This window comes from Giraffa tippelskirchi, chromosome 12 (genome assembly GCF_054371585.1).
Source record: "Giraffa tippelskirchi isolate mGirTip1 chromosome 12, T2T-mGirTip1v1.2.pri, whole genome shotgun sequence".
NCBI classification, from domain to species: Eukaryota; Metazoa; Chordata; class Mammalia; order Artiodactyla; family Giraffidae; genus Giraffa; species Giraffa tippelskirchi.
The window spans coordinates 36,571,240-36,596,101 of record NC_137286.1 but is presented as its reverse complement, the minus strand read 5'-3'; the positions used below and the strand labels follow the sequence as shown (position 1 = coordinate 36,596,101).

Genomic DNA, 24,862 nt, shown 5'->3' with positions numbered 1-24,862 from the left:
TGGTGAATATCCTTTACATTTGTCACTTCACCCATGTGGAGATCTAGCTGCAGGATAAATACCTAGAAGTAGATATGCTGAGTAGATTCCTTTATAATTTTGATAATATCGCCAACTTGCCCTGCAGAGAAGTTGTGCCAACTCAGTTCCCCATGCAGCCTCCTTCCCTGAGAGGTTTGTGAGACTCTGGACTATAAGCATCCTGAGGGCAGAGACTATGTCTCTTTTGCTCACTAGTAGACCCCCAGAGCCCAGCGTAGTACAATTAGTAAATGGAAATTTGCCAATGGACTTGGCCAGATCAGCAGCCTCCTGGCCTTGGACAAGTCCCTTGGACGCCAGGATTTCAGAGTCCATCCTCCCCCCAAACCCACGGTTCTAGTTCTGGGATCAAGGACTTCCGAACTGGGTAGAGCTTCAGAATCATTGGAAGAGCTTTAAAAATGACAGGTCCTGGACTTCACGTGGGGATCCAGCTGCCGTGGGCCTGGGGTAGAGGCCCTGGCAGATTGTGAGCCATCACCAGGTCCGCTCATGGATGAGTGGCTTCTGCTGGCAGGGAGCTCTCAGCTGCAGGCTCCCTTTGGAAAAAGTCATGGCTGGAAGAGCAGCCTTGCCCAGGGTCTTATCCCTTTCCAGGAACGATTGCTTCTAGTAACTAGTCAACAGTTGGCTTGGCCCAGACATCCCAACTCATGACAAATCTGAAGAGTTGTCCCAGGCCCAGAACTGCACAAGAGTCAGGCCGAGACCTCTATGGAGACTACATTTTCTCCCTCTGCCCAGTCCCTCTTCCTCACTCTCCCTTCCTCAGGTATGGATCCCAAAGGCACTTCCTTTTGAAATCTGAACTCTAAACACCTTCTCATAGTAAGCTTCCCAGAGTACCCAACCTGTGAATCTGTATTCTAACTCCTCCCCCTTGGTGATGTGACCTGTAGCTTCTGTCCACTGTGAAGGTTACTTTGGATGTATGAGATCTTAATGCTTTTATTTTCTTGGTGCCATAGACCCCTTCTCAGCATAATGTCTTTAAATACCTAAAATAAAACACATAGGATTACAAATGAAAATCAATTATATTGGAATATGGTAAATCAAAATATTTTTTGAATTCTGAGATAGTCATGCATGTTTCTTTATTAAGCCATCTACCAAGACCTAGCAGTGTATCCAACAACTACCCTAATTTTGAAGTAGTGAAGAGCACAAACTGTATCTTAAGATACCTGTGACCACTGTAATATGATATGAAAATATGGGTGATTTCTGTGGGGCCAGAATTCCAAGTGCTGCTAATATTATTGGGGTTTGTTGCTTTCTAAGAATTTGTTTGTTGCTTTTTAAGAATATGTTTAGTAGTTCTGAAAAAAAAAGAATATGTTTAGTAGTTCTGTGTGTGATTTTTCTGGAAGTAAATAACTTTGCTTGCAAGTTTTCTTTAAAAGGGTGAACAGTGACATGTATATATAACGTTTTACTGTTTAAAAAAACTTATATAGGCTTTGTTTGCTATCCTTAATTTTGGTGGTATTCTTTGAAGTTAATGCATTTTACATAACAGTGTTTTAACTGCACTGAATTAGTAGTTTTGAATAGTAGATAGGTTGTAGTAGTCAATTTAAACCTGTCTTAGTCTTACTTCCGGAGAAGGCAATGGCACCCCACTCCAGTACTCTTGCCTGGAAAATCCCATGGACGGAGGAGCCTGGTAGGCTACGGTCCATGGGGTCGCTAAGAGTCGGACACGACTGAGCGACTTCACTTTCACTTTTCCCTTTCATGCACTGGAGAAAGAAATGGCAACCCACTCCAGTATTCTTGCCTGGAGAATCCTAGGGACGGCGGAGCCTGGTGAGCTGCCGTCTATGGGGTCGCACAGAGTCGGACACGACTGAAGCGACTTAGCATAGCATAGCATAGCATTGTTGCTTTCATTCACCATAGGGTGAAACGCTGAATTACATTTAGAGGTTAGGGAAAATAAAGGTGTAATTTTTATGTGTCTAAGTCTATAGACCCCTCTGAATTCTATCTGCAAGTCTGTGGTCCAGTGAGTGACCTGCCCTAGTGGGTCCCTTGTCTAATCATTGCAGCAGTTTCCAACCTTTTTGGCACCAGGAACTGGTTTTGTGGAAGAAAATTTTTCCATGGACTAGGGGAGGAAGGGATGGTTTTGAGATAATCCAAGCATATTAAATTTATTGTGCACTTTATTTCTATTATTATTACATCAGCTCCACCTCAGATCATTGGGCTTCCCTGGTGGCTAGTGGTAAAGAATCCACCTGCCAATGCAGGAGACAGGGGTTCGATCCCTGGGTCCAAAAGATCCCCTAGAGAAGGGCATGGCAACCCACTCCAGTATTCTTGCCTGGAGAATCCCATGGACAGAGGAGCCTGGCAAGCTGCAGTCCATGGGTTTGCAAAGAGTCGGACACAATTGAAGTGACTGAGCACCTAGCACCTCAGATCATCAGGTATTAGATCCTGGAGGTTGGGGACCCTTGGACAGGGTTCCTTGGTCATTCTCACTACAAGTCTCCAGGTGGGATCTACTGCCAACCTTGAGGGCAGAAGGCTTTTAAGCAAAGGGTGGGTGGAATGCCTCTCTAATCTCTGTCCTTCATGAGGCTCAGGTAGAGAAAGCATCGCTAAAACAGCATTCCTCAGCAAAGCAAGGACACCCAGGCCTCCCAGTTTGAGCAGTTTCCAGTTATGCCGAAACCAAGTGCCAAGTTGTTTTCCAAGTCCTCCAACCTGGCTGCCTATTCCTCCTGTCAGTGCGGTTGAGCTTCATCTGCTTTTGGCCCTGATACCCCATGAAAGGCCAGCCAGCTGCTGCCCTGATGGGACAGCCCTCAGTCTAGTTGTTGTTCATTGTTCAGCCACTCAGTTGTGTCCGACTCTTTGTGACCCCATGGACTGCAGCACGCCAGCTTACCTGTCCTTCGCTATCTCCTGGAGTTTGCTCAAACTCATGTCCAAACTCATGTCGGTGATGGCATCCAGCCATTTCATCCTCTGTTGCCCTCTTCTCCTCCTGCTTTCAATCTTTCCCAGCATCAGGGTCTCTTCCAATGAGTCATCTCTTTGCATCAATTGGCCAAAGTATTGGAGCTTCAGCTTCAGCATCAGTCCTTCCAGTGAATATTCAGTGTTGATTTCCTTCAGGATTGACTGGTTTGATCTCCTTGAAGTCCAAGGGACTTTCAGGAATCTTCTCCACTGCCACAGTTGAAAACATCAATTCTTCAGTGCTCAGCCTTCTTTATGGTCCAACTCTCACATCTGCATGTGACTACTGGAAAAACCATAGCTTTGATTATACGGACATTTTTTGGCAAAGTGAGTCTCTGTTTTTTAATACACTATCTAGGTTTGTCATAGTTTTTCTTCCAAGGAGCAAATGTCTTTTAATTTTGTGGCTGCAGTCACCGCCCACAGTCATTTTGGAGCCCAGTAAAATAAAATTTGCCACTGTTTCCACTTTCTCCCCATCTATTTGCAATGATGAGACCAGATGCCATGATGTTAGTTTTTTAAATGTTGAACTTTAAGTCTGTTTTTTCACTCCTTTTACCCTCATCAAGAGGTTTTTTAGTTAGACCTACAGCAAATGTACTGGCTTGTTCAATTAAAGACAAAATCCATTCTGCTGCTGCTGCTGCTGCTGCTGCTAAGTCGCGTCAGTCGTGTCCGACTCTGTGCGACCCCATAGACGGCAGCCCACCAGGCTCCACCGTCCCTGGGATTCTCCAGGCAAGAATACTGGAGTGGGTTGCCATTACCTTCTCCAGCACATGAAAGGGAAAAGTGAAAGCGAAGTCGCTCAGTCATGTCCGACTCTTAGCGACCCCATGGACTGTAGCCTACCAGGCTCCTCTGTCCATGGGATTTCCCAGCCAAGAGTACTGGAGTGGGGTGCCATTGCCTTCTCCAAAAATCCATTCAGAGCATGTTAATTCCCTTACTCCTTTGAGTAAGTAATTGTGATTTATCTGCCCTGAGGCCTGTAATGTGGAAACTGATGTAATGATGGCTGGGGGAGGTGGAGAGTATTTGCTGAGTGTCTTAGAGGTGTGATGCACCAGAAGTGGAAAAAGTGAGAATGCTGAGGAGGGCAGGGGGGGTTGGAGAATGTGGGTATCTTTCTAAAAAGGAACCTCCTAAAGGCTGGGTCTCTGGTAGCAGGTGACAAGATGGAAACCTTGCCTGCTGAAATGTACACCCCATTCCCTGCCCCAGGGCCACCTTACAATGAGTGATGTCATACAGGTGGCACTTCTACATTCAGCCCCAGCACTTCCTAGCCCACTGACATTGGCAAATTATTCATGTCTTTTAGCTTCAGTTTTCTCATCTCTAGAATGGGACAGTAGTACCAACATGGCCAATGTCTCAGGGTTGTTGTGAGGACTGAGTGAGAGGATGTGGGGGAATGCTTTGAGAGTTTATAAAGACTGAGCTTCTGTGAAATAAATTCACATATGGTGGGGGTAGGGGGAGATGGATGCAGCTGGGTGAGCAGGGCTGCTGTGTCCGAATCTACATGTTGTTGACTCTTCAAGGGAGTCTTGCCAGGCATCCAGCGCCTACTGCTTGCCAAGCCTTTCGCCCTGGCACAGGACCATGGAGGGCATGCCTTTTTATGGTGCAGAGTGTCCCTGCTTGACCTTGCAAAGCTAGGCCATGTCCAGCTAGAGGGAAGGAAATGAACCTCCACCTTTTCTCTAACAGACTTGGAGCTCTTAGATTATAATCATTTAATGGACACATAACCACAACAATCTCAATTTGTTTCTGTTATTATCTATAGAGATAATTTTTAAAAAAAAAACAGTAGATAGGTTTTAACAGCTAATACACACTAAACGCAGCTGCAGTCCAGACAGCAGAGTGTCCAGTACTGAAGAGAGGTGACCCTGACTTGGCTGTGTGGCAGGGAGATGTCACAATTGCTTTGTGGACAACCCACAGGCAATGAGAGCATCAGAGCTGCCTTTAAACTCTCCCTCCTTACTTCCTGAGTCCCAAATATATTACAGTTCTCAGTATAGTAATCCTAGTTTGGGAGGTTTGCACAACTTCCACTTGCTTTCTCTGATCCCCAACACAGACCAGAGTCACTCCCCCATGGTTATAGGGGTTGTGGTGGTTGGGGGAAACAGCAGCTGGTGCTCAGCAAAGGGTGATTCCTTGGGTCCCAGGGGCTCAGGAGATTGGGAACTACAGTAGATTGAATGACCCCCCCCCCAGATATCCATATACTAATCCCCAGAACCTGTGATTGTTACCTTTTATAGCTAAAGAAATTTGAAGATGTGATTACATTAAGGATTTTAAGATGGGAAAATTATCCAGTTTATTCAGATGGGCCTGATGTAATCCTATAGGAGGAAGAAGCAGGAGATCAGAATGAGTGGGTGAAAGGAAAAGGTCATGTGAACGTGGAAGCAGAGATGAGAGGGATGAGGCCTTGAGCCAAGTAGTGCTGGAAGCCACCAGAATGGGAAGAGACAAGGAATTTATTCTCCTCTGGTCTGTAGGAAGAAACAGCCCTGGTGACACCTTGATTTTAGCCATGGAATTAAAAGATGCTTGCTTCTTGGAAGGAAAGCTATGACAAACCTAGACAATGTATTTAAAAGCAAAGACATCACTTTGCCGACAAAGATCCGTATAGTCCAAGCTTTAGATTTTCCAGTAGTCATGTACGGATATGAGAGTTGGACCACAAAGAAGGCTGACCGCCAAAGAATTGATGATTTTGAATTGTGGTGCTGCAAAAAAACTCTTCAGAGCCCCTTGTAGTGCAAGGAGATCAAACCAGTCAATCCTAAAGGAAACCAACCCTGAATGTTCATTGGAAGGTCTGATGCTGAAGCTCCAATACTTTGGCCACCTGATGTGAAAAGCTGACTCACTGGTAAAGACCCTGATGCTGGGAAGGATTAAGGGCAGGAGGAGAAGGGGGTGATAGAGGATGAGATGGTTGGATGGCATCTCCTACTCTATGGACATGAGTTTGAACAAACTCTGGAAGACGGTGAAGGACAAGTAAGCCTGATGTGCTTCAGTCCATGGGGTCGCAAACACTTGAACTCAAGACTTAGCAACTGAACAAGGCTCATTCTAGACTTCTGAACTTCAGAACTGTAAGAGAATACATTTGTGCTCTTTTAAACCACTAAGTTTGTGATAATTCGTTACAGCTGCAATAAGAAACAAAAACACAGTGATAAACCTGGCTGCATGTCATGATCTAAGAGGTCAGAGGTAGTGTGAATTCAGGAACACCCATGGTGGCCCTATGCAAAACCTTCACTCTCAATGTGTAAAATTCCATTGTTAAGGCTACCAGGAATAATGGCTAACTTTAATAAGCACTTACTATGTGCCAGGCTTGTGGTTAAGTGCTTTAATTTAAAGCCTGTCTCCTTTTGATAGATCAGTTCAGTTCAGTTCAGTTCAGTCACTCATTCGTGTCTGACTCTTTGCAACCCCATGAACCGCAGCAGGCCAGGCCTCCCTGTCCATCACCAACTCCCAGAGTCCACCCAAACCCACGTCCATTGTGTCGGTGATGCCATCCAGCCATCTCATCCTCCGTCATCCCCTTCTCCTCCTGCCCTCAAACTTTCCCAGCATCAGGGTCTTTTCAAATGAGTCAGCTCTTCGCATCAGGTGGCCAAAGTATTGGAGTTTCAGCTTCAACATCAGTCCCTCCAATGAATACCCAGGACTGATCTCCTTTAGGATGGACTGGTTGGATCTCCTTGAAGTCCAAGGGACTCAAGAGCCTTCTCCAACACCAAAGTTCAAAAGCATCAATTCTTCGGCGCTCAGCTTTCTTTATAGTCCAACTCTCACATCCATACACGACTATTGGAAAAACTACAGCCTTGACTAGACAGACCTTTGTTGGCAAAGTAATGTCTCTGCTTTTTAATATGCTGTCTAGGTTGGTCAGAACTTTTCTTCCAAGGAGAAAGCGTCTTTTAATTTCACGGCTGCAATCACCATCCACAGTGATTTTGGAGCCCAGAAAAATAAAGTCTGCCACTGTTTCCACTGTTTCCCCATCTATTTCCCATGAAGTGATGGGACCAGATGCCAAGATCTTAGTTTTCTGAATGTTGAGCTTTAAGCCAACTTTTTCACTCTCCTCTTTCACTTTCATCAAGAGGCTCTGTAGTCCTTCTTCACTTTCTGCCATAAGGGTGGTGTCATCTGCATATCTGAGGTTATTGATATTTCTCCTGGCAATCTTGATTACAGCTTGTGCTCCAACCAGCCCAGCGTTTCTCATGATGTACTCTGCATATAAGTTAATAAGCAGGGTGACAATATACAGCCTTGACATACTCCTTTTCCTATTTGGAACCAGTCTGTTGTTCCATGTCCAGTTCTACTCTTGTTTCCTGGCCTGCATACAGGTTTCTCAAGAGACAGGTCAGGTGGTCTGGTATTCCCATCTCTTTCAGAATTTTCCACAGTTTATTGGGATCCACACAGTCAAAGGCTTTGGCATAGTCAATAAAGCAGAAATAGATGTTTCTCTGGAACTCTTTGCTTTTTCAATGATCCAGTGGATGTTGGCAATTTGATCTCTGGTTCCTCTGCCTTTTCTGAAACCAGCTTGAACATTTGAAGTTCACAGTTCACATATTGCTGAAGCCTGGCTTGGAGAATTTTGAGCATTACTTTACTAGCATGTGAGATGAGTGCAATTTGCGGTAGTTTGAGCATTCTCTGGCATTGCCTTTCTTTGGGATTGGAATGAAAACTGACCTTTTCCAGTCCTGTGGCCACTGCTGAGTTTTCCAAATTTGCTGGCATATTGAGTGCAGCACTTTCACAGCATCATCTTTTAGGATTTGAAATAGCTCAACTGGAATTCGATCACCTCCACTAGCTTTGCTCGTAGTGATGCTTCCTAAGGCCCACTTGACTTCACATTCCAGGATGTCTGGCTCTAGGTGAGTGTGAGTGATCACACCTTCATGATTATCTGGGTTGTGAAGATCTTTTTTGTACAGTTCTTCTGTGAATTCTTACCACCTCTTCTTAATATCTTCTGCCTCTGTTAGGTCCATACCATTTCTGTCGTTTATTGAGCCCATCATTGCATGAAATGTTCCCTTAGTAGCTCTAATTTTCTTGAAGAGATTCTCTAGTCTTTCCCATTCTATTATTTTCCTCTGTTTCTTTGCAATGATCACTGAGGAAGGCTTTCTTATCTCTCCTTGCTATTCTTTGGTACTCTACCTTCAAATGGTATGTCTTTGCTTTTCTTTTTTGCCTTTAGCTTCTCTTCTTTTCTCAGCTATTTGTAAGGCCTCCTCAGACAGCCATTTTGCTTTTTTGCATTTTTTTTCTTGGGGATGGTCTTGCTCCCTGTCTTCTGTACAATGTCGCGAACCTCCGTCCATAGTTCATCAGGCACTCTGTCTATCAGATCTAGTCCCGTAAATCTATTTCTCACTTCCACTGTACAGTCATAAGGGATTTAGTTTAGGTCATACCTGAATGGTCTAGTGGTTTTCCCTACCTTCTTCAATTTAAGTCTGAATTTGGCAATAAGGAGTACATGATCTGAGCCACAGTCCGCTCCCGGTCTTGTTTTTGCTGACTGTATAGAGCTTCTCCATCTTTGGCTGCAAAGGATGTAATCAGTCTGATTTTGGTATTAACCATCTGGTCAACACCCTTTGGTAGAGAGGTCCTCAACTCTGAATATTAATTAGAATTCCCTTAGAGTGTCAAAAGAATAGATAGACATGAGGACCTCACCCAAGCCTTTCTGAATCAGAGTACAGAGGTGCAGCCTGGGTATCTAAAAGTTTTCATTGCCCTCACAGATGATTCTAATATGCTCCAAAGGTTGAGTCAATGTACACAAAACTTATAACAAAAATCTATAACACAGAGCTTTCATACAAACATGTAATGGACATCTGTTAAAGATTTGTTGAATTCATGAATGAGGGCAATGGCAGAAGAACTGAACCCACCAGAATGGCAAAGCTGGTTCAAAGGAGGGCACTAGACACTGAGGTCTATATAGTTACTGAAAGAAAGAAAGCTGCAGTAAGATGGCTAAATCAGATACAAAACTGGTTCGTGTCCCACAGGACAGTCAAACTATAGCCTGTAGGGCTGTCCTTTTCTGAATGTCTGGAAATCCTTTGTAGCTTATCAATTTTCTACAGTTAACATCAATGTTTACAAAATCTGGGCCCTGACTAATGGTAAATAGTAATTCAAATGAGGTTACATCCCTAGAGTCAGTAACCCTTAGGCAATCCTTAGAAAATGCTTTTTTTCCTTATTTTTTTTTAATTGAAGGATAATTACAATATTATGTGGATTTCTGCCCTATATCAACATGCATCAGCCACAGGTATATATATGTCCCTTTCCTCTTGAGCTTCCCTCCTACCTCCCACCTCCCACCCCATCCCACCCCTGTAGGTTGTCACAGAGCTCAGTTTGAGTCCCCTGAGTCATACAGCAAATTCCCACTGGCTGTCTATTTTACATGTGGTAGTGTATATATTTCCATGCTAATCTCTCCATTCATCTCACCCTCTCCTTCCTACTCCCTCCCCCTCCCACCCCGTGTCCATAAATCTGTTCTCTATGTCTGTGTCTTCATTGCTGCCTTTCAAATAGGTGCATCAGTACCATCTTTCTAGATCTAGGAGGACTTTTAAAGGGCACATTTTTGTCTTACTTCCAGGTTTTGGATAATTTCTCTAATTTAGGGTAAGTGATGATCTCCATTGAAATGCAAATACCCCTGGACCAGAAATACTTCTGACTGATTTTAGAAGTCCACTCATGCTTTTATTTGGACAGTATGCATTCATTGAGCGCTTGCTGTGTGCACGGCCTTTGGGGGTAGGGAGATGGATAAGACCCTTACACATACACTGTTCAGAAAGAGAAGGCCACACACACAGATAATCCACATTTGAGGCGGTGAGTTAAGGGTCCTAAGAAGGTCAGAGAAAAATAGCCCTTCAAGATCCCCTGGAGAAGGAAATGGCAACCCACTCCAGCATTCTTGCCTGGAAAATCCCATGGACAGAGAAGCCTGGCAGGCTCCATGGAGCCACAAAGGGTCGCACACAACTGAGCAACTAAACAATAACAACTACAGGTTTGAGAGCTGGAGGAAAACTTCATGAAAGGAGGTGGTGCCAATAAAACTGGACTTTGAAAAGAGGGTAAGATTTCCATAGGAGAAGATGGGAATGGAGGGCATTCCAGGAAGAGGGAATAATGTGGACAAAGGCTCAGAGGTAGGAAAGCAGCAGGAATGTTTAGAGGAATAGTAAGCAGGGTAATTTTGCAAAGAGCTTGTTTAAGAGACCGGGGAGAGAGATGAGGTAGGACAGATAGTCAAGGATGGGGCCAAAGAGCGCCGTGAATGCCAGATTAAGATATCTGGACTAGTTGACAACCAACAACCATTGCTAGTTTGGGGACAGAAGTGGGCCTGTTTAGCTTGTTAAGAAGGAATTGGATGGGAGGAAAGTGCATAGAAGAAGAGCCCCCACAGCCCCAAAAAAGGTTTCAAATGTCATGGTTTTGGGGTGTCAGCTCAGGTCATGACCTGACTTCTCCTTTAGCATCTATCTTTTCTGCACCCAAATAAAGTCCTTTAGGATAACCCCCTAAAAATCCACTCCAGTTTTAAGACCATCAGAGGCCAGAGTGAAGAAGGGCCTGTGCCTGTGCAGTTAGCATTTCAGAAAGGGAGGCCTCTTCTCCTGGGTTCTAAGTGTTGCCTCCTCCCAACCCTGCCCCCAAGGGCCAGGGGTCAGGGGCCAGAGGCCATGTTCTCAAGGGGCCATCACCCTGCTGGGCCTTTTCCCCTCACGTAGGACACACTGCTCAGCCAACCCCACCCCTCGGGCACTCCTTCCCCAACCATCCTGGTGCAGGATGTGGTTTCTGAGAATATCAGTCTTGGGGGCAGATAAATCAGGATTCAAATTCTCTCTTTAGTTCTCTCTCACCAGCTTCGGTTGTCTGAGTCTCCAATTCCTCAGCTGTAACAAAAGTGCCTCCCTCTGGGCTCACGTGGGATTATGAGAGTAGATGTATGAAGACACCCAGCACAAAACTGGCACACAGCATGTGCTCAGACATGGCGGACAACATTAGTAGCAAACTCCACCTGCTCCTGGAAGCCTTCTCCTTTATGGAGTTTGGAGAGGAAACCATCTTGCATTTGAAGGAAAGGATATCTGGGTTTTAGTCTTTTTGTTGGGGAGAGGCCACTACTTCTCCTTGAGCAAGGCCCTGCTCCATGGGGGACTTCAGCTTCTTTGTTTGGGTGAGTGGTACAGGTCAGGCCAGATGACCTCTGGGTCTTTCTAGGCAGGGTTTGTTTCATTCATGCCTGTAAACCTCTGTCCCTTTGACAAGTGGTTATTGAGCTAGGCTTCAGCAGTACATGAACCAAGAATTTCCAGATGCACAAGCTGGGTTTCAAAGAGGCAGAGGAACCAGAGATCAAATTGCCAACATTCATCAGATCATGGAAAAAGCAAGAGAATTCCAGAAAAAAGTCTACCTCTGCCTCATTGACTATGCTAAAGCCTTTGAATGTTTTGGATCACAACCAACTGGAAAATTCTTAAAGAGATGGGAATATCAGACCACTTTACCTTGAGAAACCTATATGCAGGTCAAGAAGCAACAATTAGAACTGGACACGGAACAATGGACTAGCTCAAAATTAGGAAAGGAGTACCACAAGGCTGTATATTGGCACCCTGCTTATTTAACTTCTATGCAGAGTACATCATGCAAAATGCCAGGCTGGATGAATCACAAGCTGGAATCAAGAGTGCCAGGAAAAATATCAACAATCTTAGATACACAGATGATACCACTCTAATGGCAGAAAGTGAAGAGGGACTAAACAGCCTCTTGATGAAGGTGAAAGAGGAGAAATTCAACATAAAAAAACTAAGATCATGGCATCTGGTCACATCTATTCACGGCAAATAGAAGGGGAAAAAGTAGAAGCAGTGACAGATTTTATTTTCTTGGGCTCCAAAATCACTGCAGATGGTGACTGCAGCCATGAAATTAAAAGACACTTGCTCCTTGGAAAGAAAGCTATGACAAACCTAGGTGTGTGTGCATGCTCAGTCATGTCCAACTCTTTACAATCCTATAGACTGCAGACTTCGAGGCTCCTCTGTCCATGGGATTCTCCAGGCAAGAATACTAAAGTGGGTTACTATTGCCTCCTCCCAAGGATCTTCCCAACCCAGGGATTAAACTCACATCTCCTGTGGCTCCTGCATTGGCAGACAGATTCTTTACCACTGAGCCACCTGGGAAACCCATGACAAACCTAGACAGTGTATTAAAAAACAAAGACATCACTTTGCTGACAATGGTCTGTACCGTCAAAGTTATGGTTTTTCCAATAGTCATATATGGATGTGAGAGTTGGTGCATAAAGAAGACTGAGCACCGAAGAATTGATGCTTTCAAATTATGGTGCTGGAGAAGACTCATAAGAGTCCCTTGAACAGCAAGGAGATCAAACCAGTCAATCCTAAAGAAGATCAACCCTAAATATTCATTGGAAGGATTGTTGCTGAAGCTGAAGTGTAATACTTTGGCTACCAGATGTGAAGAGCTGACTCACTGGAAAAAATCCTGATGCTGGGAAAGATTGAAGGCAAAAGGAGAAGGGGGTGACAGAGGCTGAGATGATTAGATAGCATCAGTGACTCAATGGACATGAATTTGAGCAAACTCTTGGGGGTAGTGAAGGACAGAGGAGCCTGGTGTGCTCCAGTCCGTGGGGTTGCAAAGAGTCAGACATGACTTAGTGACTGAACAACAACAACTATGGTCAGGCCCTGTGCTGGGCAATGGGATGTGGCAGACAGCAAGGAGGGTATGATCTACCTGTAGGGTACAGAGCCGAGGTCCCCTCCGAGGTGCTAATATGCTCTCCTTTCCAGAGTCACTGGGCACCCTGGCCGTGGGCAGCTAACGCAGGTTCCCAGGAAATTGGGATTCAAGTCTGTGCCAGGCCCAGTTCCAGGTGTTTAGGCTGCTCAGGTAGGAGGCAGGGCCCCTGTCCTTGAGATGGCTCACAGTTGAGGGTGGGGTAGGGACACATATGCAAGGCTGCACAGTGATAGGGAAACCAGAGGAAAGCATTGTGCTTCCATGCGAATGGGCTGTGGAAGGTTCACAGAGAGGATCCCCTGAAGGCTGGGAGGTTTCCCAGTTGGAGAGGGAAAGGGAGTTCCAGGCAGACAGGACACAAAGGCCTGGAGGCCTTCCATGCAGGGGAGGATCTGGAGAGTGGTAAATAAAATCTCTGCAGATGGTGACTGCAGCCATGAAATTAAAAGATGCTTGCTCCTTGGAAGAAAAGTTACGACTAGCCTAGACAGCCTATTAAAAAAAAGAGACATTACTTTGCCAACAAATGTCTAGCTAGTCAAAGCTATGGTTTTTCCAATAGTCATGTATGGATGTGAGAGTTGGACTATAAAGAAAGCTGAGTGCTGAAGAATTGATGTTTTTGAACTTTGGTGTTGGTGAAGACTCTTGAGAGTCCCTTGGACTGCAAGGAGATAACAATCAGTCCATCCTAAAGGAAGTCAGTCCTGAATATTCATTGGAAGGACTGATGCTCAAGCTGAGACTCCAACTGAACTGAACGGAAATAGAGAGGAGATAGAGGCGGAGAACGCTGAATAGCCCTGCGGTGGAATTTGGACTTTATCCTGCAGGCTATGAGGATCAGAGAAATTGAAGAAGGGGTGTCAGGTGACCATATTTACACGTTGGGATGATCACTCTGGCTCAAGTGTGGAGGAGGGGTTGGTGAAGGCAGGAGTATATGCAGAGGCCGCTGAGGCAGACACCAGGAGAAGGAATGAGATGGCGGGGAGGGGAGGGTGCCCCAGACCGAGGGTGGCAGTGGGGGGGAGGGTGGGTGTGAGGTGGATGTCAGGGCATTGTGGTATGTTGGATGTGCTGGGAGGAGTCTGGGAGTACTCCAGGCTCAACCACAGGGTGGAGGGTGAGAATGGTCACTGAGGGAGAGGAGAGGAAAAGGAGCAGGTGGGGTGTGGTGGTGAAAGGGATGGAGATGATGGGTATGTTTGAAACGTGGAGCCTGGGAACATGGGATTCCAAGAGGAGAGACCCGGCTGGGTTACGTGGGTGCTGATAGCAGCCAGGTGGGAGTGGAAACCCAGGTCTGAAGGTCTCGGCACAGGAAGGGAATCTGTAATGAGAATAGAGGACTGAGAATGCCAAGGGCCTCCACTACTTTAAAAAACCCTCCATTTTCTTCTGATTGTAAGAGAAATACATGCTCCTTTTAACAAATGTGGCCAGTGTTTTGGTATCTCTCCTTGTTGGTGAGGGGCTTCCCTGGTGTCTCAGATGGTAAAGCATCTGTCTGCAATGCGGGAGACCTGGGTTTGATCCTTGGGTTGGGAAGATTCCCTGGAGGAGGAAATGAGAACTCACTCCAGTATTGTTGCCTGGAAAATCCCATGGACAGAGGAGCCCAGGATCACAAAGAGTCGGATGCAACTGAGCGACTAATACTTTGACTTTCTTTCACTTGTTGGTGAAGAGATAGTTTATTCATTCAATTATTTATTGAGGACCTGCTATGTGCCAAGCATGATACTGTCATTCTTTTCATTTTCAGCTTTATTGAAGTATAATTTTCATAACATGACATTCATCCATTTCAAGTATACAATTCAATGATATTTAGTAGATTTAGTGAGTTGTGTAACTATCAACATCATTCGGTTTTAGAACATTTTCATCACCCCCAATAAGATCCCTCATGCCCACTTACAGTTAATCTCTGGCCCCACCTCTAGCCCCAGGCCACCACTAAGCTATTCTGTCTCTGTAGATTAAGCTTCATTCTGATCTCTTTCTTTAGTGTCACAATTTGGGTTGTACCTCACAATGGCAGCCCTTCTTGCTGTCCCTCAGGGCATCCATAGCTATCCTTGCCCCTTTAACACCCCAGTGCCAACACCTCTTCGCCCACATGCCATCACCACCAAGCTAGCACCGTTATCCAAAGCCAGAACTCCCAAATCCACACACCCATCCCATTACCAATACGTTCCACTGCCCCATCACCAACAGCTCTTCCAGGAACTAGCCGGTCCTTTGCTGCCAGCTGCTCTTCTAAATGACTGGTAATCCCAGCTCTATGTCATTCATGTGTTTCAATGGCACCCCTCTTTCTGACAATGCCTCCCCACCACAAAGTATCCAAGGTGCCAAAAGAGCACAGATGAAAGACTTCTCTGCCAAAGAAGAATCAAGGCAGGCCTCCAAATAGAGAGGGACCCAAATGAAGTCATTCCACCTCCTTGCTCCCAGACACACCCTCCCGTCAACTATTTCACTCTAGTTTTTGACCCCAGACTTCAAGTGGATGCTCAATACTGCCGAGCAAAACTATCACTGTTTTCCTCGGGAATTTACTTTTCCACTCCCTAGAATAACCATTTCATAGATTCTTCTTGACCCTCCAGTATCTTCTCTCACACCCCCATCACTCTTAACTGATGGTCTCACCATCCTCCCATCTATTCATCATCCTGCTATGCTTAAACCTACACCCCCACCTTCCTTCCTGTTCCATGAGATGAACTGTCAGTCTCAAGCCAGCTCCCACTACCTACTCATCTCTCATTTCAAAGCTCATCTCATCGCTGTGGCCTCTTTAAGGATCCTGCCCTTGCAGCCATCCCCTCCCCTTCCTGTCTTACCCATTTCCCACTCTCTGCTCGACCACGCTCACCAGTGTATAAACATCCTTTAAAAAAAACCTTTCCTTGACCCCACAACGACCCATTTTTCTCTTCCTTTTTGCAGCAAAATATCTCCCAAGTGTCATTTATATTTGATATCCCCACTCTTGTTTTACTGCCCATTCTTTCCTCAATCCACTGGGACATTTTGAATAGATGCTTATAACAAGGGTATAAAAAACACAGTGATATCTCGTGAAAAGAAAGGCAGTCCCCTTCCCCAGCTCCCAACAACCCAGTTTCCCTCCCTAGAGGCAACTGATAGTCCTCTCTTCTGATTCCTTGTAGAAGAAGTAAATATTTAATACCTCAATTCACTCTAAATCTGCTTTTATGTCCACCCATAAGAGTGACCTCTCTCAGATCAGAGTCAAAGACCAACTCTGTCTCCATCTTACTCAAGTTCTCAGCAGCATCTGACGTGGTCTACTAGTTCCACTATCTTGTCTCCCTTTTTCTCTCTGGCCATTTTTTCCCCAGTCTCCTTGGTGGGCTCCTCCATCTCCTTTAGATTTCTGGGTGGTGGTGTGCCCCTAGGCTCAGTCTTTAATCTTATCCCTCCCTAGGCATTCTTTGTTTTCTGGTAGTCCTGTAGCTCCCAATCTTTTCTGTATTCTATGACCACATTTTAAAAATCTCAAGAACTTGAGCAACAGACTCCTAAATGTTAATCCTCTTGGATATCCTAATGGCATCTCAGACTTAGAGAAACACTGATTCCTCTTCCAAACATTTTCCTTTCAGGATGTGGTGGCGTCATTCACCCATTTACTCAGGCACCTGAGCTTGACCTTCCCACAAGCATCCAGTTCACAGGAAGACCTGTCTGCTCCCCTTTCAGAATATATCTTAATCCAGCCTCTTATACCTCCACTATGAACCCTCAACCCAAGTCTCCATCCTCTGTCACCTGGAACGCAACAGCCTCTTCCCTGTTCTCCCTGCTTCTGCTCTTCCCCCCGAAGTTATAGTCCTTTCTCCCTATGGCAACCACAGTAAGCTTAGGAAATATCACTCCTCTTCTTAAGACACAAGCCTTCTAATGATTTCCTACTTTGCTTAGAATAAAATCCCACCACCCTGGCCTGGCATGATTCACTCCGTCCCCCCAACCCCTACCCCTATCCTCCTTGAAGTGCCTTTTCCTCAGACCTTCAGGGACTGCCTTCTTCACACTACCTCTAAGGACACAATGCAAATGTCACTTCCTCCACGAAGCCTTCTTGGACCACTGTCATGCCTCACTACTAATTTTATCCTCCTGACAACCCTTCTCAGTTCCTGAAATCACTTGTATACATGTCTGTGTTCCACTCAGATGCAGACTCATTGAGGACAGGGGTCTCTGATTTGTTTCATACTGTTTAATCCCCCACCACCTAGAATAGTGTCTGGCACATGGAAGGAGCTCAATTTGTGTTTGCTGATAGACTCCTGGAATGAAAGAGCAAGTTTATCAGTGAAGGATAGGGTCTGTGAGGGCTGGGAGCCCTTCCTAGCATTGTCTGATCATCTGTGGTCTCTTTAGAGTTAAAAAAATTTCTCCAGCACGACCCTCCCCATGAGTCTCCCTGGAGACTTGGCTGAGGTCAGAAAGGTAAGTCCTATTTAACTCCTTCCCCGAGTGTCCTCACACCCACAAACCCAGTAGAATCTGCATCTGGCTGCATCATACCACAGGCCTGTAAATATAAAGCCTCCTCTCCCCCGACCTTCCACCACCCTCCTACCCCTATTTCCCCTGTGATGTCAAGGCGGAACAAGCTGGCTTCACATCAGACCCAGGGAAAGTGGGAAAGACTTGTACGCCAGCTTATCTCCCCACAGGGAGACGTAAAACTTGCCCATAAATAAAAGATTTTATTATTTAGCTTGAACATTAAATTTCATTGGTCTACACATGTGTTTCATTACAGCAGACACTAACATGTACTTAAAAATGAGATTCTGAAATGCTGCCCGGGCTTGCAGAATTCTAGCTGAGAGACTCCAGTGTGGTCTTAGGGAGATGGTCCAGACTTCACCTTCCCAAATGGCACTGGTCATCATGATCCTTATATTCACAGGCACTTTGTGCTGATTAAACAAGTGGCATTAGAGGCGGCAAAGATGCTCCTATGGTGCCTCTACTGCTGCTTCCAATCTACTGCAGACTGGGAAAAAAAATCCCACAGCCAGTGCTGTTAGAATAGACTCCAAAGTAAGCATCAATACCCCCCAGATAAATGTTGTGTGAAAGATACAAAGATTTCATGATAGTTGTTCTTTCTGTCCACTAACTTTATTCCTTGCTTTCTGTTGTCTTGCCTCCTTTGTTCTTGACTGTGCTGCAGAGAAACCATTCTCAATTGCTAATGTGCATCACCTGGGATCTTGTTACAATGTACGTCTGATTCACCAGATCTGGGGTCGGGCTTAGTTCTAATAAGCTCTCAGGTGATGCTGATGTTGCTAGTCATTAGAACCACCCCCTCCAATATGATAGCCCCTGGCTATGTGCGGCTATTTAAATTCAAACTAATTAAAATTAATTGAAATTCAAGATTTAGTTTCTCCAGTGCACTAGCCACATTTCAAGCGCTCAGGGGCCACATGTGACAAGGGGCTTCCATCCTAAGATGACACAGACATTTTCTTCCTTGCAGGAAGGACCATTTTCTTCCTCGCAGGAAGTCCCATTGGACAGCACCACTCTTCAGACAGGAAGGTGTTGGAAATACAATCCCCCCCAACCCCACCACCGCAATGTGTGATATGTGACATTCCCTGACACCCCTGGAATGGCCACGAGCGGATAAAAATCTACTTGAGATCAAATGCATAAGCATTAAGTATCATTCTTGTCCAGATGATGTCCTTGGTCTTACATTGCAGGTTTCTCTTCCTCATGGCTAGGCCCACTACTGTGGATGCACCTTGGTCATGACCATGGCCATCACTTCTGGGAGACATGGAGTAGGGATTCAGTGCAAAGATTTGCAACCTGCCCCGCCCACCCCCAACCCCAGTCTCTTCCCTCACCCTCTTTATTTGCTAGAAGGTCTGCAATGTGCAGGGGAGCTTTACCACAGTGGTCCCAACCTTTTTGGCACCAGGGACCAGTTTTGTGGAAGACAATTTTTCCACAGACCAGGGTAGAGGGGATGGTTTCAGGATGATTCAAGTGTATTACATTTATTGTGCACTTTATTTGTATTATGATTACATCAGCCTCACCTCAGATCATCAGGCATTAGATCCTGGAGGTTGGGGACCCCTGCTTTACAGGACAAACTGCAAAGAAACTGAGGCTCTTTGTCTACTGTTTCCACTTCTCTGAGCATCTTCGTTCCACGAAGAGGTGGAGAAAAGACTGCCAGAGAACTGAATTGATTCCGCACACATTGGAGCAATAAAGCAACAAGAAAGCCCAGCCCCCTCCACTCAAACCCATCCGGGCCGCCAATTGCTGCAATAACTCACAGCACAAAATTCTCCAGCAGGGGAAGGAGGGAGGGCGGAAAGATTTTTCAAGAATGCCTTTCATGTGGACCCAGAGCTGTCATTTTCCCGGCAATTCTGTGAACCAGGACCTGGGGCAATTGACCAAAGTGCAGTTGGTGAACATGTGGCCAGCTGTAGCCATCACCCCTGAGAGGCACATAACCCGGGTCCCCGGAAATGCCTGCCTCACCACCCACAGAGTTCATGGCCCAGCAGGGCAGGAAAGGACCAGAGAACGGGGCTGTCTGGCTGGGGAACTGCTGTCTCCAGCTAAGCAGGGAAAAGCTGGCCTGGAGCTGAACCCAAGCAGCCTCCTTCCTTGGGCAAAAACTCTGCTAATTTGCATTGGAACTGCAGCCTTACCTCTATAAGTTTCACATACAAGATTGATGCCGTCCATCCCAAGTAGTCAGGTCAGTCCTTCAGCCAACCTATAGAGAGGCAGCAGAAAGAATGCTGGTGCCTAGGTCAGAAGAACTGGATTCAAAGCCCGCCTCTGGCCCTTACAAAGCATGGAATTTTGAGCAATTCTCCTTTCCTCTCTGGGCCTCAGTTTGCTTCTCTGAAAAGAGAGGATAATACCCATTTTGGGGGGTTATTCAGCATTTGGTACACAGGACCAGGTGCTCAGTGAAGGTTGACCTATCCATTTCCATACTTACTTAGTGCCAGGAGCTAGGCAGGACAGTGGGGGAGATGGAGGTAAGTCCTCCTAGACTTGGCAAAGTGGAGAGGGAGACAGACATTCACCAAAGAGGCACATGAAAAAGCATAAAATGACAACTGTGGCAGATTCAACAAGGAAGGTGACAGCCTGGAATGAGAATCTCTCTTGCAGAAACTGGCCTAATTAGGGAGGCTGACTCCTCTGAAGAAGTGATGACTGAGCTGAGAGCTCAGAAGTTATAGAAGTTAACTAGGTAAGTAAGGGAGGGAAGACACTCCAGGCTTAAGGAATGTATGTGCAAAGGTCCTGTGGCAGAAGAGTGGCAGTCCAAGGATGGTTGAGGCAGAGGATACGTGGAAGGATGAGAGACTGGAAGGGGTGTTGAGATAAAACTCTGCATCTGCCTCCTGGCGGCCTGTGCTAGATCTTGGAGGTCAAGCCAGTCGTAAACATGTCTGCCCTCAAGGAGCTTACAGTCTACTAAAACAGGATGATAACTGTTAAATGTTTCCTTCCAGTGTTCTTTGGTGTATGAAATACATTATTGCATCTTGGTCCATGTCTTGTAAGAAATTAAGATGATGTCAAACTCACCCACTTGGAATTTCTAAAACTCCTGACCTTTTATACACACACATAGCTCATCTGCAGGGAACCAAAAATGGATCAGACCCTGCTTCCCAAAGAAGTCCAGAGATGGTTGTGGGAGAATGAATCCAGCCTGACCAGAAATGTCTCTTTTCTGCAAAATGCCCTGCCTTCACTTTATTGACAGCAGGCCTCTTAAAAAAGAAGCTGGAAAGTCCATGTGAATCACATCCCATTTTCCTTCTGACTACACAAATGGTTTGCATTAAGCGACCATAGTGCTTTGCTGCCTTCATTCTTTCCAGATGAGGGTAGAACTGCAGGCATAATTGGATGAGTGAGTGGGGTGATTGGTGGCTCCAGCCAATCAGAGAACGCTTTCTGCTGGAGTCAAGAGAAATGCCCCAACCTGACCCACTTGGAATGGCTCAACCTAAAAATCAGAAACCCTTGACCAAGGAAGAGGAAGCCACATCCCCAGTAGTAGGTATATCTTTGTTCTTACCCTAGGTGAGGTGGCACCCTTTCCTGCTCCTCGGCAGGAGAAGCAGCAATAGCAGGGAGTGGCACTCTGGTCCTAGGAGGTTATTGTAATGAGGATGAACTTAGTCCACTAACTGACAGTAGTCTGTAACTGAACTAAGTTCACTGGTGCGTCCCCTTCTATCAGGTGGTAGAAATTTAATCTCAGTCAATTTGGAATTTTCCCTCCCTGTTTTATCTGAATGGTGCCTAAGCTCTGGGGAGGTTTATGGAGAACCAGTGGGGGGTGGGGGTGGAGGGGATTGGAATGGCATCTGATCCTCAGTGTGGTCAAGGATCCATGTGGGCATCATCCAACAAGGCGGCCTGATCTTAGCAATATAGTGGAGTGGTTATTAAGGGAACAGATTCCAGAGCCAAACTGCCTGGGTTCAAAACCTAGCCATGTCACTGACTGGCCCTGGGACCTTAGCTAAGTTATTTAACTTCTCAGTTACCTCATCTGTAAGATGGGGATAATAAAGTGCCTACTTTACTGAATTGTTCTGAGGACTAAATGAGTTAATGCTTTAGAATAAATGCTATATATAATACTTACTCCTCTTTTTATGGAGGTTTGACATTGACGTGCTCCCACCATTCCTGCTGGGTCTTTCTGGGTTCCCAGGACCCCACCCAGGCCATTTTTTAATCATACAGGACTAAATGTGGTACCAGCATCAAGCTGGACCCAGAGAGCTTGGGGAAGACTCTCCTGAACCCCAATTGGCCCGGACATACCCCACAGTCACCCTATCTGCCCCCAGGGAAGAACGCAGACTCCTTTCAATGGCCCCTCCCCCCAGTATCCAATCTTCATTTTCCTCCCCCTCCCCTCCCACCTCCCAACCATGAGCTTATTTCTCCTCCTTCATCCTCATGCCTCAGTCCCATAAATACCTCCAGGACCTTAGTATTTGTGACTCAGTAGCTGAAAGGACCGTTTTGGGGGTTCTACTTTATCATCTTTTCCATCAGGGAGCAAGGGAGGAATCCTTTGACTGGTGGAAAGGGGAAGGATCAAGAGATTGAAGGAAGTGTTGGGGGTTGGGGAAAACGAGTCCCAGCTATGATGTCAGATGTTTTTCTCCCAACCTGTGTTGTCCCCTTACTGGAGATTCCACTCAGGGCTAGTGTCTGGTTGTGGAGATAGCACTGTTTGTGCTGGAGGCCTGCTGCCGCAGGACCATGCTGTACCCCTGATACACTCCAGATAAAGCTGCAGAGCCCTTTAGACCAAAGGCAGGAGCACTTGAGAATCCCTGCAGTCGGTGTGTCAGGAAGAGTGCTCTCAGCACAGCCGATTGGTCCAGCCGATTGACGCCAGGTGCCCTGGGCACTCTGCCAGCTGCTGGTGCCAGCATTGCGAGTGCTTCCTGCTAACGAGCCCTATCAAGCTGATTCTGATTACACAATGGTCCTTACCCCTGGCAGAGAGAGAGCCAGCTGTATACATCCTCCTAGAACCAGTTTCTATGGAAACCTACTGCTCTTCCTTTCTAGGAAAGGAAGACTGTCTTCCTCACTGGGCCTTGAACACACAAGCTTGCAACCACCCCAGGGCCTTTGCACTAGCTGTTTCCTCTGTTCTATAGCGCTTTCCCCAGGTATGCACATGGCTGGGTCCTTCAGATCTTTGACCAATTGTCTTCTTATCACTAAGTCTTTCCTTAATTATCCTATTTCAATTTGTTATCCAACCCCCTATTCTCCATTCCCTTCCCTAATTTATTATTCTCCAAGGCATTTAGTGCCATCTGTCCTATTTATTCTCTTTCTCCCCATCCCACGAGGGCAGGGATTTTGTCAGTCTTATTCACTGATTTAGGAAAGAAAGACGAGATGAAAGGGCCTCACAGGAGCTCTCTGACTTTTCCGTGTTGTGTACACAAAGCTGTCAAGCCCAGAGAGATTAGGGGACTTGTCCAAGACCACACAGCCATTAAGAAAAGAAAGGGAATCTCTAGTTAATTTCTAGTGAACTTATTCCCTGAATATCTCCTGCTTTTTCCAGCCTTCCCATGGGTTTCTCACACACTGCCAGTACCCTTAATCCTGTCCTTTCCATCTCTATCTGTGGAAACACTTCATCTTTCCATGCCCAGCTCATGGCCTTCTCCAGGGAGGCTTCCTTGGGGCACTAGTTGGGCATGATCCTTTCCTCCAGGGAACTCCTGGTTCTCTTTCTCTGTCTCATGAAGGCACTTATCAGAGTCAGCCTTGTATTGTAGCTCTTCCTGTACTTACCAGGCCTTGTGCAACCCCAGGCAGGGGCTGTGCCTCCCATCTCTGTATCTCCTGTCTGCACCAGCCCCCAGGAAAGGAGTAGAAGTAGGAAAACAGCCTCTCTTCAGCTTCAGAATTTCCACATCCACCCCCAAACTTACCCATTTCCACCTGAAAGCTCGAGGGGAGGAGAGGGCCTTGGTGGCTGATTACTCACCCAGAACATAAAAGAATGAATGGAGGGACCACTTTCTCTCACCTCTCTCTAGATTGCTCTTTCCTTACAGGCAGGATCTGTGTGTGGTAATTCTTCCCCCATTCCAGTACTTGCCTCTGGGTTTGTGAGAGAGAAGCGTTTCACCCTTTTTATGAAAGGAAAAATGGAAGAAATGGTAGAAAGGATTGCAGACCCATTTCAAGTTCAATTCAAGTACTGTGAACACACTGTCAAACAGCTCCTTGCTGATGAATCCCCTGCTCTGCCCCGCAGCCCCCACCGCCCAATGGGAAGGTCAAGCCCAAGTCAAATGCTCCACCACCCGCCCCCCAACACACATACCCACACACCCCCAAGCCCAGCGGGGCTGGCAGACCCACAGCAGGTGTACCCATGGGGCAGGACCACCGCTTTCGGGGAGACTCCAGTGGGGCCAACATCAACAGGGAGAGCATGAGGAAGGGGGTTGCAAACAGACCTTCCTGAGCCTCAGTCCTGCTTTCTCCCCCCCTGGAATAATTGTAAACAATTCAAGCACCCGCTGACAGCTGAGATGGGAGAGGCAAACCCCGGCTGGGGCATCCAGCTTAGATTTCACATAATGAGCCTCTGGAATCCGGGAAGTGATTACCAGCCCACTGGGGAGGGACCACCTACAGGTCCCGAAACCTTTCACCGCTGTCCCACATGTGGCTCGAGAGATGTTGGGCTCACCAGGAAGCTGCACTTAGAGGAGAGAGATGCAAAACACAGATTCCATCACAGCACAGTTCAGCAGAGCGGGGCTTGAGAATTCTGTGATGGGGATGGGGACCCTGAAGGGTGAGCCCAAGAGAAGAGAGATCCGGTCTTAATTTTCAGCATTCTCCAAGAGGTGAGGCTTGAGAAGGGCCCAGAATCCACCATGGCAACCCCACATCTCGTGCAAGGCCCATCTCCCCTCCTGAATGTGTTTATTGAGTTTACCTATTTTAAAATCATGGAGCTGGAGAGAACTTGGGTTTCACAGTCAAGCTGCCTCATTTCCAGGTGAGGCCATCAAAGCAGAGAGAGGGAGGAGGTGAGTTGCCTGACATCATATAGGCTGGGAGGGGCTCAGCCAGGCCTGGGTCTCAGGCCCTCTGTCCTGGTGGTGGTAGCCCACCCAGCCATCCTCAGCCAGTTTAGTGCCAAGAGGGAACCAAGCCGGTCTGGAATTGCACCCACTCATTCCTTGTCTGAAGTGCTGAGCCATTGGAAGCCTAGACCTTGATGGGGCTAGGGTTGGGTTGTGGGGACCAATGACAACCCTGTCTGCTGGTCACT

At 46.4% G+C, this 24,862-nt stretch overlaps 1 long non-coding RNA gene across 1 annotated transcript; it reads right to left on the bottom strand.

Annotated features, from left to right (window-relative positions):
- Positions 1-974: 974 nt before the first annotated feature.
- Positions 975-24,588, bottom strand: LOC145529373 (uncharacterized). Its single transcript, XR_014071146.1, has 6 exons — positions 24,524-24,588; positions 24,272-24,372; positions 23,600-23,702; positions 19,701-19,768; positions 2,945-3,304; positions 975-1,040 (listed from the first exon to the last, which is right to left on the bottom strand). It is a non-coding gene; the product is annotated as an uncharacterized LOC145529373 (long non-coding RNA).
- Between the last annotated feature and the right edge of the window lie 274 nt (positions 24,589-24,862).